Source organism: Schistocerca cancellata, chromosome 4, assembly GCF_023864275.1.
Source record: "Schistocerca cancellata isolate TAMUIC-IGC-003103 chromosome 4, iqSchCanc2.1, whole genome shotgun sequence".
NCBI lineage: Eukaryota > Metazoa > Arthropoda > Insecta > Orthoptera > Acrididae > Schistocerca > Schistocerca cancellata.
The window spans coordinates 589511620-589534154 of NC_064629.1; the positions used below are offsets into that span (position 1 = coordinate 589511620).

General features: G+C 46.6%; 1 protein-coding gene across 1 annotated transcript in view; it reads left to right on the forward strand.

Moving 5' to 3' along the window:
- The window catches only part of LOC126183680 (rho guanine nucleotide exchange factor 17), a 380446-nt gene that overhangs the window by 88872 nt on the left and 269039 nt on the right, over positions 1 to 22535 (forward strand). Inside the window, exon 2 of the mRNA XM_049925856.1 lies at positions 12139 to 12216. The gene's annotated coding sequence lies outside the window, so the exon portion shown is untranslated. The remainder of the gene's footprint in view (positions 1 to 12138; positions 12217 to 22535) is intronic.

Consider the following 22535-nt stretch of genomic DNA (forward strand, 5'->3'; position numbering starts at 1 on the left):
ATTTGTTATGTACGGTTCTTAGATGGTAATTGCATTCTGGAGCACCATCTCTTGTGTAGAAGTACAACTCCACACGCAACGGTGCACTGCTTGTTTGAAATACAGAACACTTTTAGGAAATTTGGTAATTGATTAAAACTGTTTTCAGAAAGCGTCTTTCACTCTGGAGCAGAGAGTGTGTCGGTTACAACTTCCCAGCAGATGAAAAGTGTATGCTAGACCGGAATCGAAATCCGGAATATTGACTTTCACGGTAACTGCTCTTACCGACTGAACTGAAATGATCTTATGGCATAATTGGCAGAGAGAACCTGTCTGGGGCTGTTCGCCCGCATGGTGGAAATCTTTCTATTTGATGCCACTTCAGTGAATTGTGCGTCAATGAATATGCAAACACCCTGACCCCTGACCGAAGAAAATCTCTGAGGCAAAAACCCTCCCTCTCCCTCCCTCCCCCCCCCCTCCATCAATACAGCTTCACTTCTGATAGTACTTCACTCCTACTTTCCGAATGTTTCTGGAATGGCACAAAGTTTTAATCTAATGGGAAGTTTTGAAATAGGATTCTCTGCTAAAAGGTGAAAGATCCGTTCTGGAAACAATCCCATAGGTTGTGAGAAGGTTATTTCACCGAAGTATCTTTCTGAAGATGTGTGCGCAGTTGACATTGACTGGTAACACTTGGAAAAACAAATAATATCGAAAGTACAGCGCTACATCTACATCTATAGTCCATAAGTCATTTTACGTTGTATTCCGGAAGGTAGTGGGTGTACCACTGTCACTTCCCTCGCCGCCCACTGTGGCCGAGCGGTTCTAGGCCCTTCAGTCCGGCGCCGCGCGGCTGCTACGGTCGCAGGTTAGAATTCTGCCTCGGGCATGTATGTGTGTGATGTCCTTAGGTTAGTTAGCCTTAAGTAGTTCTAAGTCTAGAGGACTGATGACCTCAGGTGTTAAGTCCAATTATGCTTAGAGCCTTTTGAACCGTTTGAACTTTCCTCTTTTCCTGTTCCAATTACGAAATGTTCGAGGGAATAATGATAGCTGGCGAACACCCGCTTGAGCCGGAATCAATCTAATTTTATCTTCATGGTCCTTTCGCGAGATATACGTAGGAAGAAGTATTATGTTGGTGGACTCTTGTAGGTACATAAGCTCTCGGAACGTAGAAAGACAAATCTTGAGGAAACTCCTAGGTCGAGTCGAAGAAACTGGTGAGTTCAGAAGATGCAACAACTATGAACTCTAGAGACGTTTCCAAAAGATCGCAGACAACGTTTGTAGGAGGAGGACGATCTTCTGAAGCCATATTCCGCGTAGTCGTGCCATCAGACTGAGCAGTCATATAACCGCTGCTTTCTCCACAAAGAAACCAAGGAGGTGTATTTCACACACGTAGGAAAATACTGGCAAGAAGCGGGAATAGCACATGAGGATATACAGAAACGCCTTCTAGTCAAGAAGAGACGCCACGCATAACTTGTTTTCCAAGAAAATCCAAAACTAAAAATTGATAAAACGTGGACTGAAGTGAGGAAGGGATAGATAGGAAACGAATATGGGAATATTGGGATAAAGTTAAAAGTCCAGGTACAAGGAATAGGAAAATCACAGTTGAAGTAGGACGGTTCATGGATGGCTGAAAAGACAACAAGGAAAATGAGAAATTTGTTTGCTTCATGTTATACCAATAAATACTTGAGGTATCATGTGGGGCGGGCGATTAAAGATTTTCCGTCTGAGGGCGTTGCTGCAACATATACATAACCCAGCGCAAGCACAGACGTTTAGGCAAGGGGTTGGTGTGGCCTTCGAACGGAAACTTTTTGATCGCCCCTTATACTTTCAACTTGAGTAATACATCGTAGAAAGAGCTATTTGAACATCGCCACTCTTGACATGCGACGCGATGAAGAGAGTGCAAAGCCACCGTCGTGTATTTGTGTTGGCTGACAGCGGAGCCTTGGGCAGGCGCTCTTCTGTGAAACAAAAGATAGGACCGCTCTTGGCTCCGAACTCAACGTGTAGGCCATCACTCTGTACACATTGCTCAACTGTCCAAAAACTGAGATTCTATTCACAGTTCTGATAGGTTAAGTGAAACCAGTGCTTCGTGATACGCAGCTATTTAAAAAAAAAAAAAAAGCCAGAGAAAAGATTCGAATGTCCTCTAAATCAGATGAATTTTAGATTTGTTCGTTATTTTGAGTCCCAGTGACACGGACAGTATTGGGTAAGGGTTGGACCAACTGAATATTATGGCTTCTATGTGTCAGGTATGGAGGTAAAAATCTACGGAAGTACATTTGCTCATATCTTCGTATTGGTTTCCACATCCTTCCATATAGTTTACGGTAGTGCTAGTTACGGAGCGCTTTTTCCGACGGTGGAGCTTTCGGGCTATTTGAATCGGAGCCTCCGAGTTAGTCCGGTTGAACAAGTAACGAAGCAGTTTCCGTCGTCCCATGGTAGCGTCACTTCTTCGAAACCTACAGGGCTCACAGCCCGTGTCGGTGTTACTGGCCTGACTGCAGGTAGAGTGCAGCAGATCTACGAGGGGAAGGGTGGCGGACCGACGTCTGGAAGAATCTGCAGTACATTTTGACCTAAGGGAGGGAACTAGTGTCCGCGGTTTGTCTGTGAGACTTGTAAACTTTGTTGTGTGTGTTATCGTATTTGGACTGCATATGCAACGTATTCTCTGAGACGAAATGCGGCGACGAGTCCAGCTTTTGTCTTAACGTGCGTGGGAAGCAGCTCAACAACCGTACTCAGGCTGGCTGATTTACGAGCTGACGGTCGTTTATACATAGTCAGTTAATTATTAATTGATTAAAGTTATTGGAAATCCAAAAACAATGAAAAGTGATAAATCTATGACACAAACTACACCGACGAAAAAAAATCGCAACACCAAGAAGGAGCTATGCAACACAAACGGAAGTTTGCAGGAGTATTTCTACATCTGCAAGATGATGTCTATTCAAATTTCGCAAGTCGCATAAGAGTGACTCTAGTACCACTACTATGAGGATGCAGATCAGGTTTCCTTTAATACACACTGTAACGGTCGTGAGCGTTAGTTACCTTTGAGATTGGACGTGATGAGTTGATGTTAGTCAAGAATGCCTTTAAGGCGACAGAGACGCCATTATCAGCACCTCATTAAATTTGAACGAGGTCGTGTACATGAAGCCTTGACAGGAATGTAGCCACTGTACATGATTGCTGGCGGCGGTGGTCACGAGAATGTACGGTTGCAAGAAGAACGGGCTCCGGACAGGCACGGAGGACAACCAAGAGGGAAGACCATCGTGTTCGGCGTATGGCTCAGGCGCATCGTAACTGCATCTACAGCAGCAATTCGAGCAGCAGTTGACTCCACAGTGGCGCAATGAACTGTTACAAATCGGGTACCACACGGACAGCTTAAAGCCAGACGCCCTGTAGCCTGCATTATACTGACCCCAAATGACCACTGTCTGCAACTTCAGTAGCGTCAAGCGAGAGCTCCTTCGAGGGCAGGTTGGAGGTTTGATGTTTTTTCTGATGAAAGCTGGTTTTGCCTCGGTGCAACTGCTGGCCGTGAGTAGCTTAGTACAAGGCCAGTTGAGGTCCTGCAACCAACCTGTCTCTGTTCTAGACACACTGGACCTACACCTGGAGCTATGGTCTGGGATGCGATATTGTATGACAGCAGGAGCACTCTCGAGTTACCCCGCGCACCGTGACTGCAAAACTGTGCGTCAGTCTGGCGATTCGACCTATTATGCTCTCATTCGTGGACAACATTCCAGGTGGTGTTTTCCAACAGGATAACGCTCGCACACATACCGCTACTGTAACTCAACATGCGCTACAAAGTGTCAACATATTGCCTTGTCCTGCTCGATCACCAGATCTGTCTCCAATCGGGCACGTACTGGGCGTCATCGGACGACAAATCCAGCGTCATCCACAAACGGCACTAACCGTCCCTGAATTGATCGACCAAGTGCAACAGACATGGAACTCCATTCCACAAACTGACATCCAGCATCTAAGCAACACAAGTTTGCATGCTTGCATTCAACATTCTGGCGGTTATACCAGTTAGTAATGTTTCAGCAATCCGCATTTGCGATAGCTTATCTCGCGCTTACATTAACCTGTGGTCTTGCATTGTTAATCACTTAGATATGTTACCTAGAGAAATGTATTCCTGAAATTTCATTACTCTACTTTTTTTTGTGTTGCGATTTTTTTCCATCGGTGTATTTTACGAGGAGTATAAATTAAATGAACTTTGAATATCCCAATAAGCCTGTTGTCCACAGACTTTGATTTCTGTGTCCATTACTCAAATATGCAGAGGGGCAATATAGTATTATTTGAGTAGCTCCTATCCCTACGAAGCATTTTATTGTTGAGATACTCATAAAATTCCGGGTGCAGTTCGGTGTATATCCTTTCCAATTAGTAATTCAAGCCTTACTTAGTTTTTTGGCCCCTCGTCATTATATACTGCGCAACAAAATTCAATGACCACTTTTTTGAAGCCCCGTAAGTGTCTCCCATTGCAACGCATAAGAGTGAAATCTGGCTCCGACGGGCCTACAGCCTTCTCCTGTAACTGCGCAGAAGCCTGGCGCCCTGCGACGACGCCCTCGTGCTCGGCGACGCTTGAAACAGCTACATGTCGATACATGAGAAAGAAACGCCACAGACAAGACGTTCATATGAGGTGCAAGGTATGTTACTGGTATCATATTGACACAAATTTCACCAACATTCTGCCCAATGCTGCAGTGAACATGTCACACGATGGACGCCTCTGCGATGGAAATTAGAACAGTGACCCCCAGCGTTGAAATCACGCGCTTTGCTTGTGGGTATCAGAGGAAAACGTTTCAGATGTACCACCTGTAGACCCTAAAAGCCATCAGACGGTGGCATAAAGGGAGTCAATGAAACCACCCTCTCCCTTAGGGCGCTGATTCCCATATATTTGGGGATCGAAAATGACAATTCGCAGTGCGATGAACAGCAGCATGACATAGTTGACAACGTTCGACACTACTGATTTCCCCCCCCCCCCCCCCCAGACGATTCAACCCGATTCTAAGGACATTGTGGAGGTGCAGCCAAATTAAATATTATATGACCTGTTTGGAGTGTAGTGTGACCGCAATTTTTGCTCTGGTATACGGTGTGGAACCACTAGGGACCGTTCAAAACCTTCCAAGAAATTTAAACGTGATCCAAAGCAACAAAGGATATTTATACTTTTTCAGCCCTCCTGTTACGTGCCCTCTTGTGACGTAATCGCGATCAAGTGCGACGTGGACATGTGTGTGAAGAAAATGCCAAACGGTCCCTGTAAGAACCCCCAGTTCGGCAACACCCTTGATGCAACCCTCGCACCTTTGTTGAGCATTTTAAAAATTTGCTTGTCAGGAACTTTAACATCGATTCAGGTGAGTGGTGCTTCGCGGCTGTTGTAGCGCCTGACGGCAGGCAATCCCATCTAAGGTGTATCGAAGGGGTTGGCTGCCCTGAGATGCTACAGCAGTCCCGACGCACCAGTCAGATGAATCGATGTAGAAGTTTCTGTCGGGTACATGTGTCGCATCATTTTAAATGAGTATATGCTATGCTGTTCCTCTTCAGATTCATAAAACGAATTAGTGCACAATATTCTACTTTATCGATATGATTCGCTATTTTTGTTTTGGCCTTTCTAACGGTGTGCTAAGGTGCTGTGGCGCTTGATTTTCAATCTGTACTAGGACCGTAGACATGTAAGTGCATACCACAACAGATTTATAATGGAACGTTACTTTACCAAGGTGTTAATCAAAACCTTATGATTACGACTTGTACTGTTAGCTTTGCTTTGTGCAATATGACGCTTCTGTGTTGACTGTGGTTGAAAGTTCAGATGAAATAAATACTGAACACAGAAAACAAGGGAAGATACTCAAACAATCTGAAGATGTACTTACACAAAATAAGATTTCGTGATGATGTGCTCAACTAACAAACAGCCATTCACAGACACAACTACTTCAGAATTTCTCTAAGATAATTTTGTCAAGCCCTGGAACATTTCGTCCCGATTTCGAGTCTCGGTCCGGCACACAGCTTTAATATGCCAGGAAGTTTCATATCAGCGCACACTCCGCTGCAGAGTGAAAATCTCATTTTGGTCACTCCTAGATAATCTGCAGACTAGCGATGATGTGCTAGAGGGCGTAGCCTACGCAGACGACCTCTTCCTGCTGGTTGGCGGTCGTAGCCACGAAGAGTTGGAACCTAAAATTGAAAGGGCCATATCCATTCCAACTACATGGGTCACAATACCAAAATGGCGATATCACCTAGTAAGTCCACATACTTGCTACTCAAGAGACAATGAATCAGGAATCCTGCGGTAAGAATAGACCGCTCACCAATTCTTCGGCGCCGTTACCTAGGCGTAGTCGTCGATGAGAAGTGGAGCTATACATCACATATTGACACAGTGACACAGAGATCCCTGGAAACATTAAACAACTTGATGGGGATTGGACATAAGCGATTTCATTTGTCACCTGACCTAATAAAATTGTATCATAACAGCATTTTGACATCAATTGTAGGATACGGGTCAGGAGTCTGGGCTCACAGGCTCACGAGGGTCATTCCCGCCACGGCCGTTAGGAGAGTGCAGCGAAATATGCTCCTGCGTTCTGTAGGGGCATACAGGACGACACCGGGAGGGGCGCTACTAGTAATAATGGGGCTTTGTCCCCTGGATATCAAAATGAGGAAACAGGCTGCATGGTATTGGGTTCAAGAGGGAAAAAGGGATAAAATATTTGAACTAATGGGGACACACTTGGGCACTAAATCTGAAATTAAACATAGAGGGGAGGAGCTATTGCAGGAGCAATGGGATAATGACAAAACAGGTCGTCGAACACACGAACTGTTGCCTAATATCAAGGAGCGACTCCAGCTCAAACATCTCAAGCCGTCAAGAGGACTGCTGCACTTTCTTACCGGACATGGACCCTATCCGGCACACCTATACCGGTTTGGGGAACGGGCTACACCAACGTGTGACTGTGGGGCTCCACAGGGCACCCCGGACCATGTGGTGTATGAGTGCCACCTCTTCGACGACGTCGCATCACAACTAAGACTTCAGTTACCAAATAATGACACGTACCACCTGCTCAGGCATGAGGACCATTTTCAAATATTAAACAACGTTGCTGATGAGATATCAAGCAAAGCACTAAAACAATACCTAACGAACAATCAATAATACAGGGTGGCGCAGGGAAACGGGAAATATCGAAATAACATTTCCGTGAATAAATTCATAAAACTAGTAATTTATTAACGAAAGTCAATGTCCTCAGTATGCCATTATTCAGTATGTCTTTACAATCAAAATGTCCAAAAGTGTCTCTTTACTTTTTAAAGATGACATCGGAAAGATGTGCTCCCATTCGGCGTTCACACTCTAACAGCCTGTTATGAAAACTCTGGAATGCGCGTTGTAGCAAATCTTGGGGAATGGCAGTGATTTCGTTTTCAATGTTCTCCTTCAGTTCATGGATTGTTGCAGGACGTGTACGGTACACCTTGCCTTTAAGATATCCCCACAGGAAGAAGTCACACACACTAAGATCAGGGGATCTCGCAGGCCATGCAATGTCACCGTTACGTGAAATAATGCGTCTTTCAAACAAATGACGAACTGCTGCCATCGATTGTCGAGCAGTGTGTGTCGTGGCTCCGTCCTGCTGAAACCACATGTTTTCGACGTTAAGATTAAGCTCGTACAGTCTCGGTGTAAAGAATGTTTGAAGCATTTCAACATATCGAGCGGATGTTACTGTCACTGCACTACCATCCTCACGTTCAAAAAAATAAGCGCCGATAACACCATGACATGATACAGCGCACCATATTGTGACCTTGGCGCTATGTAGTGGTCGCTGGTGAAACTCACAAGGATTGTCCTGTGCCCAATAACGAAAATTCTGTTTGTTCACGAAGCCGTGCAGGTGAAAATGGGCTTCGTCTGATATCCATAAGTTACCAAGGAAATTCGCGCCCTCGTTGATTTTAGCCAATATCTGGCTACTAAACTCCATACGTGATGCTGGGTCTCGTTCATGTAAGTGTTGCACAATCTGCAACTTATGGGGATGAAAGTCTAATTCGTGCAGTATTCTTTGTAAGCTTCGTCGCTTAATCCCTAGCGAAGATGCATGCTGTCGAACGGAGCGCCGAGGACTTCTCTCGATTGCAGCTCTAGCAGCTGCAATGTTCTCTGGGGTACGTACCGTTGGAATGCCACTTGGAGGTTTCTTTTTCAAGGCAGATCCTGTTTCTTCAAAATTACGCTTGATGTTTTTTTCTGGCAGCCAATGACATCATTCAGCAGTATAGCTATCTGTGTGGCAGGTGAAGCTCGTGCTGCAGTTATTTTAGGAGTACGATAGTTAAATTAATTTGCTACCGAATTCGCCTAATCTGCACCCTATGGAACACGTTTGGTGCGCTGTCGGGATCCAGCTCCGCACCAACAAACTAACGACCCGTAATTCGCTTGAATTGAGTGACCTGTGCGTTTCTGCTACACATACCTCCGGAAAAGTATTTACCGAGTCTATTGCACGCAGAAATTTGTCAGTTATACAATCGCGCAGTTAAAATTTTGCCAGTGTTGAGATTGTTTTGAATGTTTTTTATGAAAATTACGTAGTACAGTTAGCTGGAGAATCGATTCGAGAGGGCATCTTGTATCTCCTAATAACTAACAGATCTGAACCTTTCGAAACACGTAACACAGATCATCTGATGATATTAAATTATTTAAGTAGAACGGTAACATGCTTACATTATTGATACCTGTAGGTTTTCTTCAGGATCTATATATGAGCGCAATTTTGACGACGTTACAGTTACTGTTCTACTAATTTTCAAAGTAATTTCTCGAAGCAAGATGCTGACGTTCTGGTGTAATTAAAAAAAATTATCCTCATATTTTGGTAACTCCTTGTACAAGGTCATGAAAGACCAATTGATATTTCTCTTATCTGGGAAAGGGTTCTAACAACCCTGGCCGGCCGTGGTGGCCGTGCGGTTCTGGCGCTGCAGTCTGGAACCGCGGGACTGCTACGGTCGCAGGTTCGAATCCTGCCTCGGGCATGGATGTGTGTGATGTCCTTAGGTTAGTTAGGTTTAATTAGTTCTAAGTTCTAGGGGACTGATGACCTAAGATGTTAAGTCCCATAGTTCTCAGAGCCATTTGAACAACCCTACCACAACAAAGGTCAAAATTTAATAATGATTGTGGTGTTGCTCACGCTGCTAAGTACTGCATTTTCGGGCAATAACAAAGTTATTATGTGGCAGGTGTCATTAGAGCACAGTTAATAAATTCATTTCATGTAATAATGAATAAATTAGGCACTCATCTTTTCCTGTTTCCCACGTTGGTCTCGTTGTAGAATCATGGCTCAATCGTCGAAAATTTAGGTGGTGATGATTCCAAGCTCGGATGCAAAGAGGCCTAGGTTTTATTCTGCGATATTCAAAAGTTTTGTAGATGCGCTTCACAAACCATTCTTGAAGATTACACTTTTGCAGGACAATGGTGATGTAAAAAAGTAATCAGCACTCCGAGTTTAAGTTACACTTCTTTCTTATTATTTTTACTGCAATATCACGTAACACACAAAACATCTTTTCACAATGCAAAACATACTTGAAAACATCTTCCTCACTGTTAAAGTTCACATTTTATAAACTGGCTACAATATGTGTCTTTCCCACATGACGATCAAGACTTCACTTTCTCAAGGTCCGACTCTCTAACTCTAATAATCGCTTACGCGCCCAAAAATCAAGAGTTACAAGTACGTCAAAGATCATAGTGACAAAAGAAAGAATACACATAAGAATAATATCATTGCAACATAAACATATCGATTTATCAAAGTACCTCTACATTAATGAAATCAAATCTGAATGTTGTCTCAGAAATATGTCAACTACTTTACAGAAACTCAGTAGAATATTGCTGTTATCGAAAGGTTGAGTTGAGGTGCCGTAATGGTTACGTAATTCAAGTACCATTACAGGGTGAACCTAGTATATGTGTTTTCTGCTTCTGCGAAGCCTTTCCTTCTTCAACTAGCGTACCACAGCATCTTCTGCAGGTACTTCCATTTTGGTTTATTATTTCCAAAACTGGAATAAACACCTTCCGTCCAGCCCCATATTCCTAGCGAAACGACTGAGAGAACGAGTACTGCCACGGGACCCGCAGAACAAATCACTGACCTAGTCCACACACCGCGGCTTTCGGCGGGCCAGTGCGTTGTAACCCGCGGAAATCGCAGAACCGCACGCCGCGCGCTGTAGCGGCCGGCGGGCAAGTGCGTTGTTGCCCATAAGCTCAAGGGCGATGCTGCTGACCGTAGGAAAGTTGCAACGTCAGAAGACTACAGTGACGAAGTGTAGAGGAGCAACGATTCGTGCAGGTACAAGTAGTTGACACTGAAAGTAAATAAATGTAACATACTGCTCATAAATAGACAGAGAGATCCATCACTGTTCGATTAGGGCATACACTATTGGCGATAAATCATTTGTTCTTCTTCTCCTCCTCATTTTACCTGGCCTTGTTCCGTATCTGCTCGGGGTCGGCATCTTAGTCTGGATCTGGCAATCGCTGTTGGTATAGGGTGGCCGGATGCCTTAACAGAATCCGTACTCGAGGAACCATCCAAGGTAGTTGGTGACAAAGATTATGGTGTAGTGTGGAATTGGGGTACCCATGTAAATGGACCCATTTTCATTGACCAGAACCTAAATGCTCAACGCTACCTGGAAATGCTCCAAGAAGTGATGTTTCCCGTAGTTCTGGATGAAGATGGCAGCTTTCCCTCTTGCTTTCAACAGGATGGATCTCCACCACACCACGGAGCAAATTTTCGTCTGTGGATATATGGTCAATTTCCTGGTCATTGGGTTGGCCGACATCGCTCTGTGGAATGACCACCCAGATCCCACACCAGTTGACTGTTATCTGTGGGGTCATTTAAAGCAACTCGTATATGCAGAGAAAATAAGAAACAGACACCATCTCGAGCAACGCACTACAGAAGCCTGTGCCAGAATTTCTGTGGAAATCTTTCTGCGAGTACATAACGACTGGATTCAGCGCCTTCAAATGTGCATTTACTGAGACAGATAGCATGTTGAACACAGTAAATGACTGTCATTTATGGAGAAAAGTCCAACCTGTAATTCCAATCAAGATGTGTTGTAACTTTTGAACCTTAACTACTACTTCGAATCTGTTTACAGTAATGAACTTGTCAGAGAAAGCTGATGTTATTTGATATTTCACACGACCCCCTTTCCATTAAAAAAAAATGACTTAGATTCAAGATGGTCGATTTCAAGATGGCGCCCATGTTCGGTAAATACCATAAAAGATGGACTACGTCACCCATGCGTTACTGGAGTGTTCAGTACTGCGACTTTCGACTCAGCCTGTATTGTGAGGGACGAAGAATACCATATGTCGTTCACAATAAATAGGCTATAACAACTAATTTATTTTTTCATTACGGAGAATCATAAATATTCTAATGGCATTAAAACTCTAATGTCGTGTAACCCTTTATTGTGAGTTAATCTGCACACTCTTTTATAGAAAAATACATAATTCTAACACCCTATAACTGGTGGCGTAGCTATAGCTTCAAAATGTGTTGTTAATAGTAGATAAAATATAAGAGTTCCTGAGAGCGGATTTTCAACATAAAGTTCTATAAGAATAGTGAATAATCGAGCTTGAAGACACGACTTGTACCTTTATATTACATTCTCTATGCCAACAATGTACTGCTCAAGCGTCTGAGAAAAGCCTGTACAGTTTGCCGTAATCTACAGTGTTGCAAACTAGTGTGCATATTGCGGAATTCAAAGAATTCTGATAGCAGCCAAGTTTATAGTCGTGTAAGCAATGAGCAGGTGGCTAGCTGGCGATAAGGTTTCGCTAAATGTAGTAGGCCCGACATTAGCTCTTCCCAAACAAGATAATGATATTCCTTCTAGTAATTTTTTTATTCTGTATTGTTTCAGAAATACCTGAAGCAGCTGAAGAGTCCGGAAAATGCTGGTCTGGTCGATTCCGCGCTGGTGGACGAAATATTCTACCAGGTAAGCCTCTATGGTACGCCAAGGATAGCTGCTAAACGTGGCCGTTGTGTCTCGGCAGCTGCTGCATTGAGTTTCATCGTGGGCAGTGGCCACAGTTTTGGTTCATCAAGCTTCAAATCACTAATCAGGAATCGGAAAGGAATCTTCCGGTAAAATTGTAGAAAACTGAAATGTTCTGTTTGAATATGATACAGTGCAGATGTGTACACAGTTTACAGCTTACATATCTCCGTTTCTGTCCTCTGGGAATAAGAACCAATTACGAAAACGGATACTTCAAACACACGTAACTAGAAGGAAATGGCGCAGCTTACTTTAGATGTAGTTCAGATTTTAGGGCGTCCATACCCGTGGACAAGATGGTGGGGCGATCCATCCCTAGCTCTTTGGGACAGAAAAAAAGTAAGTATATTGTAGTCAGGTGTTTGTCTTTCAAGACGATGATTTAAAAGTCGGTATTACATAGGTTTTTAACAAGATCGGAAGAAACATTTTTATGGCTACTTACAAGTCGCCATTTGTCTAGTAAAATATTAAAAGTACTCCATATCCCCATATCTAGGGCCTCCCCCACCCTACGAACTATCGTATGGGCGTCCTTGTTCAGATACTTTATATCTGTACGAACTTGGGAAAACTCGGCTGCTTCTGGGACAGCTGTCGAGACACAACGGCCACGCTATGTGATCAAAAGTATCCAGAGCCCCCCCCCCCCCACCCCCCCAAAAAAAATACGTTTTTCATATTGGGTGCATTGTGGTGCCACCTGCTGCCAGGAGTCATTAGACATCATGAGAGAGCAGAATGGGACTCTCTGCGGACTTCGAACGTGGTCAGGTAATTGGGTGTCACTTCTGTCATATGTCTGTACGCGAGATTTCCACACTCCTAAACATCCCGCCGGCCGATGTGACCGTGCGGTTCTAGGCGCTTCAGTCCGGAACCGCTTCTGCTATGGTCGCAGGTTCGAATCCTGCCTCGGGCATGGATGTGTGTGATGTCCTTAGGTTATTTAGGTTTAAGTAGTTCTAAGTCTAGGGGACTGATGACCTCAGATGTTAAGTCCCATAATGCTTAGAGCCGAAACATCCCTAGGTCCACCATTTCCGATGTTATAGTGAAATGGAAACGTGGAGGGACACGTACAGCACAAAAGTGTACAGGCCGACCTTGTCTGCTGACTGAAAGAGACCGCCGACAGCTGAAGAGGGTCATAATGTGTAATAAGCAGACATCTATCCAGACCATCGCACAGGAATTCCAAACTGCATCAGAATCCTCTGCAAGTACTATGACAGTTAGCCGGGAGGTGAGGAAACTTGGATTTCATGGGCGAGCCGCTGCTCATAAGGCACACATCGCGCCGGTAAATACTAAACGACGCCTCGCTTGGTGTAAGGAGCGTAAACATTGGAGGATTGAACAGTGGAAAAACTTTGAGTTGCGTGACGAATCACAGTACACAATGTGGCGATCCGATGGCAGGGTATGGGTATGGCGAATGCCTGGTACACGTCATCTGCCAGAGTGTGTAGAGACAACAGTAAAATTCGGAGGCGGTGGTGTTATGGTGTGGTCGTGTTTTTCATGGAGTGGGCTTACACCCCTTGTTGTTTTCCGTGGCACTATCACAGCACAGGCCTAGATTGATATTAAGCACCTTCTTGCTTTCCACTGTTGAAGAGCAATTCGGGGGTGGCGATTGCATCTTTCAACACAATCGAGCACCTGTTCATTAGTCACGGTCTGTGGCGGAGTGGTTACACGACAGTAACGTCCCTGTAATGGATTGGCGTGCGCAGAGTCCTGACCTGAATCCTACAGATCACCTTTGGGATGTTTTGGAACGCCGACTACGTGCCATGCCTCACCGACCGACATCGATACCTCTCCTCAGTGCAGCACTCCGTGAAGAATGGGCTACCATTCCCCAAGAAACCGTCAAGCACCTGATTGAACGTATGCCTGCGAGAGTGGAAGCTGTCATCAAGGCTAAGGGTGGGCCAACACCTTACTGAATTCCAGCATTACCGATGGAGGGCGCCTCGAACTTGTAAGTCATTTTCAGCCACGTGTCCGGATATCTTTTGATCACATAGTGTACCCTTGTCACGTATATACATACACTCCTGGAAATGGAAAAAAGAACACATTGACACCGGTGTGTCAGACCCACCATACTTGCTCCGGACACTGCGAGAGGGCTGTACAATCAATGATCACACGCACGGCACAGCGGACACACCAGGAACCGCGGTGTTGGCCGTCGAATGGCGCTAGCTGCGCAGCATTTGTGCACCGCCGCCGTCAGTGTCAGCCAGTTTGCCGTGGCATACGGAGCTCCATCGCACTCTTTAACACTGGTAGCATGCCGCGACAGCGTGGACGTGAACCGTATGTGCAGTTGACGGACTTTGAGCGAGGGCGTATAGTGGGCATGCGGGAGGCCGGGTGGACGTACCGCCGAATTGCTCAACACGTGGGGCGTGAGGTCTACACATTACATCGATGTTGTCGCCAGTGGTCGGCGGAAGGTGCACGTGCCCGTCGACCTGGGACCGGACCGCAGCGACGCACGGATGCACGCCAAGACCGTAGGATCCTACGCAGTGCCGTAGGGGACCGCACCGCCACTTCCCAGCAAATTAGGGACACTGTTGCTCCTGGGGTATCGGCGAGGACCATTCGCAACCGTCTCCATGAAGCTGGGCTACGGTCCCGCACACAGTTAGGCCGTCTTCCGCTCACGCCCCAACATCGTGCAGCCCGCCTCCAGTGGTGTCGCGACAGGCGTGAATGGAGGGACGAATGGAGACGTGTCGTCTTCAGCGATGAGAGTCGCTTCTGCCTTGGTGCCAATGATGGTCGTATGCGTGTTTGGCGCCGTGCAGGTGAGCGCCACAATCAGGACTGCATACGACCGAGGCACACAGGGCCAACACCCGGCATCATGGTGTGGGGAGCGATCTCCTACACTGGCCGTACACCACTGGTGATCGTCGAGGGGACACTGAATAGTGCACGGTACATCCAAACCGTCATCGAACCCATCGTTCTACCATTCCTAGACCGGCAAGGGAACTTGCTGTTCCAGCAGGACAATGCACGTCCGCATGTATCCCGTGCCACCCAACGTGCTCTAGAAGGTGTAAGTCAACTACCCTGGCCAGCAAGATCTCCGGATCTGTCCCCCATTGAGCATGTTTGGGACTGGATGAAGCGTCGTCTCACGCGGTCTGCACGTCCAGCACGAACGTTGGACCAACTGAGGCACCAGGTGGAAATGGCATGGCAAGCCGTTCCACAGGACTACATCCAGCATCTCTACGATCGTCTCCATGGGAGAATAGCAGCCTGCATTGCTGCGAAAGGTGGATATACACTGTACTAGTGCCGACATTGTGCATGCTCTGTTGCCTGTGTCTATGTGCCTGTGGTTCTGTCAGTGTGATCATGTGATGTATCTGACCCCAGGAATGTGTCAATAAAGTTTCCCCTTCCTGGGACAATGAATTCACGCTGTTCTTATTTCAATTTCCAGGAGTGTATATGAGAGCAGAGTGGAATGAGGAATCATTCTAACAAATGGGGAAATCCACTGACAATGCGACTGTGACGAAGAGACAGACTGTTATTACCCAGTGCCTGGTTACGAGCATCTCAGAAACAGCGAAACTGGACGGCTGTTCACGTGCCACTGAGCATCTGTGGGAAGCGGTTCTAGGGCGGTAAAACCATTAGTAGGCGGCAAGGTCTTAGACAAGGTGTGGACTTCCAAGGACGTAGAGGTTAGAGGCTTGACCCCTCCGAAAAGCTGGACAGATGGCGATCTGTGGTAAATTTGACGACAGAGTACAGTGCTGGTGCAGGCACAAGTGTTTCAGAGCACATCATTCAGTGCCCGTTATTGAACATGAGACTCTGCAGCAGACATCCCCTATGTGTTACCAAATTGGCCGAACGACATCGTTAATTACGGTTGCAGTTGGCATGGGATCACTGAGATTGGACTGCAGATCAATAGAAACGTGTCGTCTGGTCAGATGAAAAATGTTTCTCATTACACTAGATCAGTGGCCGTACACCATTATCCAGGTCGACAGCTGCTCAGAACATGCATCGCACCACGGACACAGGCCAGTAGCGGAAATGCACTCCTGGAAATTGAAATAAGAACACCGTGACCGCGTGAGACGACGCTTCATCCAGTCCCAAACATGCTCAATGGGGGACAGATCCGGAGATCTTGCTGGCCAGGGTAGTTGACTTACACCTTCTAGAGCACGTTGGGTGGCACGGGATACATGCGGACGTGCATTGTCCTGCTGGAACAGCAAGTTCCCTTGCCGGTCTAGGAATGGTAGAACGATGGGTTCGATGACGGTTTGGATGTACCGTGCACTATTCAGTGTCCCCTCGACGATCACCAGTGGTGTACGGCCAGTGTAGGAGATCGCTCCCCACACCATGATGCCGGGTGTTGGCCCTGTGTGCCTCGGTCGTATGCAGTCCTGATTGTGGCGCTCACCTGCACGGCGCCAAACACGCATACGACCATCATTGGCACCAAGGCAGAAGCGACTCTCATCGCTGAAGACGACACGTCTCCATTCGTCCCTCCATTCACGCCTGTCGCGACACCACTGGAGGCGGGCTGCACGATGTTGGGGCGTGAGTGGAAGACGGCCTAACGGTGTGCGGGACCGTAGCCCAGCTTCATGGAGACGGTTGCGAATGGTCCTCGCCGATACCCCAGGAGCAACAGTGTCCCTAATTTGCTGGGAAGTGGCGGTGCGGTCCCCTACGGCACTCTGTAGGATCCTACGGTCTTGGCGTGCATCCGTGCGTCGCTGCGGTCCGGTCCCAGGTCGACGGGCACGTGCACCTTCCGCCGACCACTGGCGACAACATCGACGTACTGTGGAGACCTCACGCCCCACGTGTTGAGCAATTCGGCGGTACGTCCACCCGGCCTCCCGCATGCCCACTATACGCCCTCGCTCAAAGTCCGTCAACTGTACATACGGTTCACGTCCACGCTGTCGCGGCATGCTACCAGTGTTAAAGACTGCGATGGAGCTCCGTATGCCACGGCAAACTGGCTGACACTGACGGCGGCGGTGCACAAATGCTGCGCAGCTAGCGCCATTCGACGGCCAACACCGCGGTTCCTGGTGTGTCCGCTGTGCCGTGCGTGTGATCATTGCTTGTACAGCCCTCTCGCAGTGTCCGGAGCAAGTATGGTGGGTCTGACACACCGGTGTCAATGTGTTTTTTTTTTCCATTTCCAGGAGTGTATTATGCAGTGGGGGGTATTTATCTGGGCTCCATGGCACGTGTGGTAGTACTGTGTGAACATTTTTTCAAACCACCTGCATCTGTTCACGCTTGATGTCTTCCATGAGGACAATTTCATCTGCCAGCAACATAACTCTCCAAGTTACTTGGCCAGAATCGTGCTACAGTTATTTTAGGAGCATGATAGTGAACTCAAGTTGAGGTCTTGGACCCAAATCCACCTGATCTAATCTCAGTGGAACATATCTGGGACACCATCAGGGATCGATGGCTCTGAGCACTATGGGACTCAACTGCTGAGGTCATTAGTCCCCTAGAACTTAGAACTAGTTAAACCTAACTAACCTAAAGACATCACAAACATCCATGCCTGAGGCAGGATTCGAACCTGCGACCGTTGCGGTCTTGCGGTTCCAGACTGCAGCGCCTTTAACCGCACGGCCACTTCGGCCGGCCATCCATCAGGGATCGTGATAGACCTAGGTGTGAAACTGCTGAATCCTCTCACACAGCACTTCCTATCCCAGTCCTGTCACAGGCTTGTCTTACCCCATCAAAGGCTGTGCTACCTGTGAAAGCAGACATGTCGTATACCAGTTCTGCTACAACTATTGCACAGCTTTTTATATTGTTATGACTGCCAACCAGCTGTCCACCAGGATGAGTGGACACTGCCAAAGTAGACCACTCTGAACATAACATGCTTGATTTCAATGCCTGCTTCTTAACTTAAGCCATCTCAATCCTCCCCTTCACCACCATCTTGTCACTTCTTCTTCCGTGTGTTTTTGCTTTTAGGAAGCTTTACTTGTCAAGTGCTAGTAATAGTGTTACATAGAATTCGTGTTTGTTTTGAATACAGTCAGAGAGAGTCCCTTTAGTCAACCATAGTGCCAGTAGTGCTAGTGTTTGTTTTCAATACAGTCCAGAGACAGGTAGTGCTAGTTTCATTGTTTTCTACAAGAAGTGGCTAGCAATCACAGTTTAGTCAACAATCAGCCGCCTTTAGTGAATTAGCAGTCTAGTTAAAAGTTGATTAACTCTCTACAGTAAATTGATTCCTTAGGATGGATAGTATGTGTGACTGCTGTGTACGGACGCAGGAGGAGCTGGCCACTGTTCGCGAACAGCTGAGCGTGTTGATGGCCGCGGTCAGCCGTCTTCAGGCTGCTGCCTCGGAGTGTAGTGGCAGTGGGGAGTCTGGTGCGTCGCATGGTACACCCCAGGTGTTACATGCTTCACCCACTGTCCCTGCTGTCGAGACATCTTCGTGGGTACCGGGCGCGGTTGGGCCTCCCTCTCCCCAAGGGGAGTGGCGGGTTCAGCGGCGTTTGCGGCGCACGAGGCGGAGGGTAAATGTGGAGGCTGGCTGTGTGGCATCGCCCGCTCTGCTTGTGAGTGGACATGTGGCTGCTCCTTCAACAAGGTCCGAGCAGGCACACGGGGGGAGGTGTTTATTAGTTATTGGGAGTTCCAACGTTAGGCGGGTGATGGAGCCCCGTACGGAAATAGCGGAAAGGTCGGGGAAGAAGGCCAGTGTTCACTCTGTCTGCTTGCCGGGGGGTCTCCTCCGAGATGTGGAGGAGGCCCTGCCGGTGGCGATAGAGAGCACTGGGTGCACCCGACTGCAAATTGTTGCTCATGTTGGCACCAATGACTCCTGCCGTCTGGATTCAGAGGTCATCCTCAGTTCGTACAGGCGGTTGGCGGAATTGGTGAAGGCGAAAAGCCTCGCTCGCCGGGTGGAATCAGAGCTAATTATTTGTTGTATCGTTCCCAGAACCGATCGCGGTCCTCTGGTTTGGAGCCGAGTGGAAGGCTTAAACCAGAGGCTCAGACGATTCTGCGGAGATCTGGGTTGCAAATTTCTCGACCTCCGCTATCGGGTGGAGAAATGTAGGGTCCCCCTGAATAGGTCAGGCGTGCACTACACGCCGGAAGCGGCTACAAGGGTAGCGGAATACGTGTGGAGTGTACATGGGGTTTTTTTAGGTTAGAGAATTCCCTCCCTAGGCCCGATAAGACGCCTACTGAGACGCGGCAAGGTAGGAGTAGGCAAAATGTAACAGGGAATAACAATATTAATGTGCTAATAGTAAACTGCAGGAGCGTCTATAGAAAGGTCCCAGAACTAGGGACAGAAAGTTGGCTGAAACCAGACGTAAACAGTAATGAAATCCCAAACTCAGATTGGAATGTATACCGCAGAGACAGGCTGGACAGTGAAGGGGGAGGCGTGTTTATAGCGATAAGAAGTGCAATAGTATGGAAGGAAATTGACGGAGATCCGAAATGTGAAATGATTTGGGTGAAGGTCACGGTTAAAGCAGGTTCATACATGGTAATTGGATGTCTCTATAGGCCCCCTGGCTCAGCAGCTGTTGTGGCTGAGCACCTGAAGCATAATTTGGAAAATATTTCGAGTAGATTTCCCCACCATGTTATAGTTCTGGGTGGAGATTTTAATTTGCCGGATATAGACTGGGAGATTCAAACGTTCATAACGGGTGGCAGGGACAAAGAATCCAGTGAAATTTTTTTAAGTGCTTTATCTGAAAACTACATTGATCAGTTAAACAGAGAACCGACTCTTGGCGATAACATATTAGACCTTCTGCTGACAAACAGACCCGAACTATTTGAAACAGTTAACGCAGAACAGGGAATCAGCGATCATAAAGCGGTTACGGCATCGATGATTTAAGCCGTAGATAGAAATATTAAAAAAAAAAAAGGTAGGAAGATTTTTCTGTTTAGCAAAAGTGACAAAAAGCAGATTACAGAGTACCTGGCGGCTCAACACAAAAGTTTTGTCTCAAGTACAGATAGTGTTGAGGATCAGTGGACAAAGTTCAAAACCCTCGTACAATACGCGAGCATGTGCCAAGCAAGATCGTAAGAGATGGAAAAGAGTCACCGTGGTACAACAACAGAGTTAGATGGCTGTGAGCGCTATGGGACTTAACATCTTAGGTCATCAAGTCCCCTAGAACTTAGAACTACTTAAACCTAACTTACCTAAGGACATCACACACATCCATGCCCGAGGCAGGATTCGAACCTGCGACCGTAGCGGTCGTGCGGTTCCAGACTGAAGCGCCTAGAACCGCTCGGCCACTTCGACCGGCACCGAGTTAGAAAACTGCTGCGGAAGCAAAGGGAACTTCACAGCAAACATAAACATAGCCAAAGCCTTGCAGACAAACAAAAATTACGCGAAGCGAAATGCAGTGTGAGGAAGGCTATGCGAGAGACGTTCAATGAATTCAAATGGTTCAAATGGCTCTGAGCACTATGGGACTTTAAACTACAGAGGTCATCAGTCCCCTAGAACTTAGAACTACTTAAACCTAACTAACCTAAGGACATCACACACATCCATGCCCGAGGCAGGATTCGAACCTGCGACCGTAGCGGTCACGCGGTTCCAAACTGACGCGCTTAGAACCGCACGGCCACACCGTAAGTTCTATGTACTGACTTGGCAGAAAATCCTAAGAAATTTTGGTCTTATTTCAAAGCGGTAGGTGGATCAAAACAAAATGTCCATACACTCTGTGACCAAAATGGTACTGAAACAGAGGATGACAGACTAAAGGCCGAAATACTAAATGTCTTTTTCCAAAGCTGTTTCACAGAGGAAGACTGCACTGTAGTTCCTTTTCTAGATTGTTGCACAGATGATAAAATGGTAGATATTGAAATAGATGACAGAGGGATAGAAAAACAATTAAAAACGATCAAAAGAGGAAAGGCTGCTGAACCTGATGGGATACCAGTTCGATTTTACACAGAGTATGCGAAGGAACTTGGCCCCCTTCTTGCAGCGGTGTGCCGTAAGTCTCTAGAAGAGCGTAGCGTTCCAAGGGATTGGAAAATGCCACAGGTCATCCCCGTTTTCAAGAAGGGACGTCGAACAGATGTGCAGAACTATAGACCTATATCTCTAACGTCGATCAGTTGTAGAATTTTGGAACACGTATTATGTTCGAGTATAATGACTTTTCTGGACACTAGAAATCTACTCTGTAGGAATCAGCATGGGTTTCGAAAAAGACGGTCGTGTGAAACCCAGCTCGCGCTATTCGTCCACGAGACTCAGAGGGCCATAGACACGGGTTCACAGGTAGATGCCGTGTTTCTTGACTTCCGCAAGGCGTTCGATACAGTTCCCCACAGTCGTTTAATGAACAAAGTAAGAGCATATGGATTATCAGACCAATTGTGTGATTGGATTGAAGAGTTCCTAGATAACAGAACGCAGCATGTCATTCTCAATGGAGAGAAGTCTTCCGAAATAAGAGTGATTTCAGGTGTGCCGCAGGAGAGTGTCATAGGACCGTTGCTATTCGCAATATACGCAAATGACCTTGTGGATAAAATCGGAAGTTCACTGAGGCTTTTTGCAGATGATGCTGTGGTGTATCGAGAGGTTGTAACAATGGAAAATTGTACTGAAATGCAGGAGGATCTGCAGCGAATTGACTCATGGTGCAGGGAATGGCAATTGAATCTCAATGCAGACAAGTGTAATGTGCTGCGAATACATAGAAAGATAGATCCCTTATAATTTAGCTACAAAATAGCAGGTCAGCAACTGGAAGCAGTTAATTCCATAAATTATCTGGGAGTACGCATTAGGAGTGATTTAAAATGGAATGATCATGTAAAGTTGATCATCGGTAAAGCAGATGCCAGACTGAGATTCATTGGAAGAATCCTAAGGAAATGCAATCCGAAAACAAAGGAAGTAGGTTACAGTATGCTTGTTCGCCCACTGCTTGAATACTGCTCAGCAGTGTGGGATCCGTACCAGATAGGGCTGATAGAAGAGATAGAGAAGATCCAACAGAGAGCAGCGCGCTTTGTAACAGGATCATTTAGTAATCGCGAAAGTGTTACGGAGATGATAGATAAACTCCAATGGAAAACTCTGCAGGAGAGACGCTCAGTAGCTTGGTACGGGCTTTTGTTAAAGTTTCGAGAACATACCTTCACCCAAGAGTCAAGGCTCCCTCCTA